This window comes from Pinus tabuliformis, chromosome 9 (genome assembly GCF_031772625.1).
Source record: "Pinus tabuliformis cultivar Carrire ecotype Pingquan chromosome 9, CPIR1, whole genome shotgun sequence".
Lineage (NCBI taxonomy): Eukaryota > Viridiplantae > Streptophyta > Pinopsida > Pinales > Pinaceae > Pinus > Pinus tabuliformis.
This window is the reverse complement of record NC_142307.1, coordinates 1,148,080,286-1,148,087,481: the sequence shown is the minus strand read 5'-3', so window position 1 is coordinate 1,148,087,481 and position 7,196 is coordinate 1,148,080,286.

The window sequence follows — 7,196 nt, the reverse complement described above, 5'->3', positions numbered from 1 at the left end:
CTATGTGACAACCAGAGCGGGATTCGTTTGTCAGAGAATCTTGTATTTCATGATCACTCCAAGCATATTGATATTAGGTACCACTATATTCGAGCTATGGTGCAGCGGGCAGCTATAAGGCTCCAGCATATCGGTACAAATGAACAGGTCACCGACATTTTGACAAAGTCCCTAGGGAAAGTCAAATTCCTAACTTTCCAAGAACAACTTGGTGTTGTTCAAAGACCCTCTGATGAGGGTCCTGTATGATGCATTGAGCTCTGGGAGCTCCCGGGGGGGTGAGGGGTACTTCTTGGAGCAACATATGACCACAGGGTGATTCACTATCCCTTGGTGGTGTGCATGTACACCCTGTGGCGACTATGTAGCAGGATGATTGGTTCTCCTGTGAGGTCTGCATGATGTGTTATCCATGACGATTATGTAGCAAGATGATTAGTTCTCCTGTGAGGCCTGGATGATGTGTTCTCCATGGCGTTTGTGTAGCAAGATGATTAGTTCTCTTGTGAGGATGGGATTGATTAAGTTCTCCTGTCAAGGCATCCTACCTATGCAGTCTGGGACTCATGGGAAGTACCTATCATCTGATGAATGAGAAGGGAAATGAATTTAGGGACCATAGTAGTACCGATGGAGGTATCATTGTATCTACCGTACTCCCTATGCTAGGATGAACTTCATTGATATGGGACTAGTGGTAGGAGTTGTACCTACTATGACGCTGACTTCGGGTGAGTTGAGACTGGTCTGGGACCAGTGGTACATATTCTGAGATTGACTTCGTGTCAGTGCAGAACTAGTCTGGGACCAGTGAGAGTGGTACATACTATGACACTGACTTCGGGTCGGTTGAGACTGATCTGGGACGAGTGGTACACTATCTGAGCCTACGATACTAGTCTGGGACCAATGGTAGGAGTGGTACGTACTATGACACTGACTTCATGTCAGTTGAGACTGGTCTGGGACCAATGATATGCACTCTGAGACTAACTTCGAGTCAGTGGAGGATGATATTGGTTTGGGACCAGTGGTAGGAGTTGTACTCACTATGACGCTAACTTCGAGTTGGTTGAGACTGGTTTGGGACTAGTGGTACATAATCTGAGACTGACTTTGAGTCAGTATGATGCATCCTCGATCATTTCTTCTTCTTCATAATTCAGACAAAAGCAAAGCAGAGCAGAACAGAGCAGAGTAGAACCAAGCAGAGCAGTACAGATTAGTACATGGCAGATCAAGACAAAGCAGAATAGGCAGAATAGAGTAGAGTAGGGAAAGGGTCAAGCTGTACAGGGCAGTGCATTTGATGGATGAATAGTAGCGACCGAGAGACAAATTGCAAATGGAGTTCTCCCTAGTTGAGAGGGAGTGTTAAAATTGGCAACTAGGACCAAACTCCATGTGGGTCATCTTATTCATGGCTGATAATATTTTTATTAGATTCCTCTCAACGAGAGGTGTAGGATTGATCTAAAGATCATCCGATTTTGATAAGTATTTATGGAGATATGAATTTATTTTGATTATGGAATAATTATCAAGCTGACCTGCACTCATGTAGGCTCAGAAGCCCAATAGTCACATCTATTCAATTATCATAAGATGTGTATAAATATAGGAGGAATTTTCCTCACTTGCACTCACTCATCTCATCACTTCTCTCTCTCTCTCCTGTGCAAAAAAAGAGGCTCTTCTCTACTGCGCAGAAAGGAGACTCTCTCTCATATATGTGGAAGGAAGGACGCAGTTTTAGCGCTGCAATTGTAGAACCAAGATTGAACAACGTTGACTAGAAGAACCCCTCCTCAGAACTACGTTGTAGGTCCATCTGGACCTCCTCTAAAGGTTTCATTTTTTGGTGGTGGAATCAAGCCGATCCGACTGTTAGTTTGCGAGATATCAACTGCCCTAGTTTTGATGATGAAGCCGCTAATGTTGATGTTGCTGATTTAGGGTTTGTCACTGCTGATATAAATCAGATTCTCTTTGTACTATTTCTCTCTGCTGAATTATCTAAGATAAAAGAAGATTTGATCAAAGGGTTTCCCACACATTATGGGGTTTGTCCCTGGCTAGCCGCCACATCTTGTGTCTCTTGTCTTGGCTTGTTTTCTGTCGATCGTTTAATGTTTTATCTGCACTTTACCTTATGTACATGTGATTGCTAATTTGTGAATAATAATAAGAAAGATAAGTAAACTGCTATAAGCATAGAACACACCATAAATTAAAAATAACAGAAACAATTCAATTCAGTTACTTTGTAAATTTGTGTGAATTTGGGTTAAATTTTTGTGTGAATTATTCAATTTAGTTACTTCGTAAATTTGTGTGAATTTGTAACTTTGTGTGAATTTGGGCTCAATTTTTGTGTAAATTTGGGTGGTAAATTGAAGTACCACATCCTCAAAGTGCATAGAAGTTATTGGGTATATTACATGCATGGACCAATACCATGTAGCTATGTTTGACATGTAGACCCTAAAAATCTAGCTCCTGTAAAATAAGAGAACTACCCACAACGAAAACGGACATGCACCTATAAATGGAACCAACATGATGGAATATGGCACATACAAATCTAGGGGCTGAAATTCCCTTAATGTACATTAGAGAATCTAGCTTGGTGGGTCTCAGAGTTTGTGAGAAAGAGTGAGTAGATAACAGAGTATTGGCTTATTTCAGTCTTTACAGAAAAGAAATTTTTAGTTATGAATCATATAAGTTTTAAAGTAAATTCTACTAATTTTCATAATTTAATGGTTTATTTCAGTATTTAAAGAAAATTTAAGTAATTTTTGGTTATGAATTATACAAGTTTTAAAATAAATTCTACTAATTATCATAATTTAAGGGTGGTTTCACTTATCCAGAAATAGAGAATGAATAAAAAGAATAGGAGCTTACTGATGATGTCATCATCGCAGGGGGTCTAGAGCTTCATTTTTATTCCATTGGAGTCCAGTGAAGTGCACAGTATTCTCATAATAGTCCTGGTGACCATAATGTTAGAAATTTTGAACATCTAAGCCTCTCATTTGGGTCTTCTGCCTCTGCCACTTTATTATAATTAATGGATTCCCAAATCCATCAAACGTCAATGCTTCTTTAATATAATAAATGGCTTCCCAAAGTCATAAAATGCCAACGCCATCCCTGCAAACAATAACAAAGTGAGTCATAGAGATTAAAGCATAAACTTAAAATCAATGATGAAAAAAATAGTGAATTTTGAACCAGAGATCTAAGGTGTGTGTGTACTCGTCCCTGTGTGGAAGAAGACTAAAAGTGGGGTGGAAATGCAGCGAAGTTATAAATGAAACATACCTTGGGGCCATTAATGGATTGAAGATCCAATGGTGGGGTTCGATATTAGTCTTCTACTGGTAAATTCTTAATTCACAACTCTCTTCAATCTTGTTTTCCCTCCTGCCCAGTGAAAAGTGAAAATATGCTACTCCTAAACTTAAAAGCAAGGATAAAAAAATAGTGAATTTTGAACCAGAGATCAGAGGTGTGTGTACTCCTCCTTGTGTGGAAGAAGACTAAAAGTGGGGTGGAAATGTAGCGAGGTTAGAAATGAAATATACCTGGTATCCATTAATGGATTGAAGATCCAATGGTGGGGTTAGAGATCGAAGGTGTGTGTACTCCTCCCTGTGTGGAAGAAGACTAAAAGTGGGGTGGAAATGCAACAAGGTTAGAAATGAAACATACGTGGGTGCCATTAATGGATTGAACATCCAATGGTGGGTTTTGATATCAGTCTGAAATGAAACATACCTGGGTGCCATTAATGGATTGAACATCCAATGGTGGGGTTCGATATCAGTATGCTACTGATAAAACCTTAATTCACAACCCTCTTCAATCTCGTTTTCCCCCCATCCTATGAAAAGTGAAAATATGCTAGTCGTTTATGAAAAGTGAAAATTTAATTCACCACTCTCTTCAATCTTCTTTTCCCTCTGGCCCTGTGAAAAGTGAAAATATCTACTTGTTTTCCCTCCACCCTATGAAAAGTGAAAATATACTATTTTTTTAGAATGTAAATCAATATTGGAATTGGGAGGGCTTTGTTACACCAAAATTAAGGTTGATTTTTTTCAAAAATGTTAAAATTTCCCTCCCTAAAAAACAATAAATACAATATTTATAAAGTATAGAGTAGATGTGTAGGTGTAATGTAAGTATGTAAACAATTCTAAATATGGGCTTAGTTAAATAATAATAGTAATAATAATAATAAAAGTCAAAAGTATGGGGATGAGTGCAAAAGTCTAAATGTTGGCTCAATTAATAATAAAAATATTAAAATTCAATTTGTTATATTTTGATTTTGTTATTAACTTGTGAATAGGTTTTGTTACAATACCATGAGCCAATACCATGGCTTATCAATACCTCAAGCCCAAAAACCATAACTTATTTCACAACCAAATATTTTATAACAATATGACGAGATTCTTAACCATGGATATTCACCCCCCACTTTACAGTGGATATTATTAACTTGTAAAAAATTGGTTTTGTTATAATACCATGGGCCAATACTATGGCTTATCAATACCACATGCTCTAAATGAAAATATTCTTAACCATGGATATTATTAACTTGGAAATAGACTTTGTTACAGTACCATGGACCAATACCATAGCTTATCAATATCACATACCCAAAAAACATAACTTATTTCAAAATAAAAATATTTTATAAGAATATGATAAGATTCTTAATCATGGATATTCACCCCCGCTCTGTCAATGATATTTTGAACTTGAGAATAGGCTTTGTTACAATAGCATGGGATAATACCATGCCTTATCAATACCACGTTCCAAAAAATCATATCTTATTTCACAATATAAATATTTTATAACAATATGACAAGATTCTTAACCATCTATATTCACCCCCACTTTACCATGGATATTATTAACTTGTAAATAGGATTTGTTACAATACTATGGGCCAATACCATGGCTTATCAATACCACATGACCAAAAACCATAACTTATTTCACCATAAAAATATTTTAATTTAATTTAATTTTATAACATTTTTTATTTGAAGCTAATAGGAAAGGGGTTGTAATTAGTTTTGAGATATATATAAACCCTCTATCCTCAAGACTACTAAAATTATTCCCATATAAATTACACTAAGGTTTTAATAAAATTAAAAATGAGAATACTTTTGTATTTAAATATGTGAAATTTATATAATACAAATATTAGTAAGAACCAACATAGATCTATCTTAACTAAGGATCCAAGTGATGATAGCAAGCAAAGTGAAGGGAAGAGAGGGGAGGGAGATGGTGACAAAGATGGAGGGTGGAGAGAGAGAGAGAGAAGGAGAAAGTGAGAGAATGATGGGGGGAGACGGAGAGAAGGAGTTAGGAAGAGAGAGAGGGGAGAGAGAGAAGAAGAGAGTGGGGGAGAGAGATATGGAGTTGGAGGGGGAGAGTGAGGGAGGAAAGAACTAAGGCATAGAGAGATAGAGGTGGAGAGAGAGAGGGAGTGACAAGGTATAGATGGATAAAGAGAGAGGGAGAGAAGGGAGGAGGGAAGAGAGAGAATAGGTGGCGATAAATATAGGGAGAAAAGGGAAAGAGACAGAGACAGAGAGGGAGGCACAGAGATGGAAGGGGGAGAGAGAGAGAGGAGAGAGAGATGAAGTTGGAGGGGGAGAGAGAGGGAAGGGAGAAGAAATACATAGAGGGACAAATGTAGAGACAAAGAGGGAGTGACAAGGGAGTGATGGAGAGAGGAGAGATAGGGGGAAGAGAGAGAGGCAGTGAGGAAGAGGGAGGGAGAGAGAGATAGATATGGAGAGAGAGTGTGTATGTTTGGGGGGTGAGATAGAGAGAGGGAATAAGAAAGAGACACATAGATACAAATATAGATATTATATAGTATTATATAACTAGCCTAGATCCATGTTAACCTGGATCTATCAAGTGCCAAAAAAGAGGTTTTCACATCAAGAGATTGGATCCCTCCCGGTGCTTAATAGATCTAGGTTAAGATGGATCTAGGCTAGCTTAATAAGTTTATAGTTGTATTTGATGAACTAACACTTTATTTTATGGTTGTGATTGAAAACATGTTTTCCATATTTGGTGTATTTATCATAATAATATAATATAATTTTAATTTAATATTAAGATTACCTTTTGTATGCAATGATTTTATTGTTAGTTTATAGAGATAAACATGTTATACTTTGGAATTTGAAAAGGAAACATGTGCTCTTAACTTGGTTGTATTGAAAACATTTAAGTGTAAGAAAGAAACATGCCCTCTTAACTTGGCTGTATTAAAAACATAAGTGTCCTTGTATACTAGGTTGGTGCAAGCAAGAAAGAGTATATGGTAAGTGGATTAAATAGTTAAAAACAAATGTTAGTTAAGGAGAAAGTTGCAAAAATCTAACAAATAGGCTAGGTTTAAGATATTACTGTTTTGGGACATCTAAAGTTGAAGGTACATTTTATGAAGGTGTAGTCTAAGTCCTTGGGTGTAGGGCACATATTATGGGTATCTTGGACTTTTGGTGTGTGTTAGTGGCGTCAACTAGTGGTGAAGAGTCCAACCAATGAGTAGGCAAAATTTTCCATTTACAAGGTTAGCATCAATTAAGTATTCTCCCTCTCTACCCAACTCTAAGATGAGGAGTGTGCATAATGGACTTATTATTGTAACAAATTGCAAATATTTGATTATCTTTAAGTTCAAGGGCTTGAAGTGGTTGCCTCAATGTTTTGAAGAATTTGGTATCTACGGATAAATACTAATTCCATAGATAAGTAGCCATATCTAGAACACCAATTTAAATCATTTTAGCCTTTTCCTATAAGAAATAGATAAGACAAAGAAGATGAGAATACCTACTTGTAGTTTCGCTTTCCTCTTGTCTCCCTTGTATCGATCCTATCACTCCTTTTGTACTTAACACGCTTGAGAAGTATCTATAAACACTAACAGAAGACAAAGAGCCGATCAAAGAAAAAGGTCTATTAAATACAAGTGAATGGAATCAGATACATTTCACACATATAAGCATCACATGGAAATACAAACATATGAGAAAATGGTTCAAATACTTTATTGAATAGAAGAATGAATTACAACCATCTTGTCTAATTCAAAGTCATTCCCCTAGCTTGGATCCCATCCACATCACATC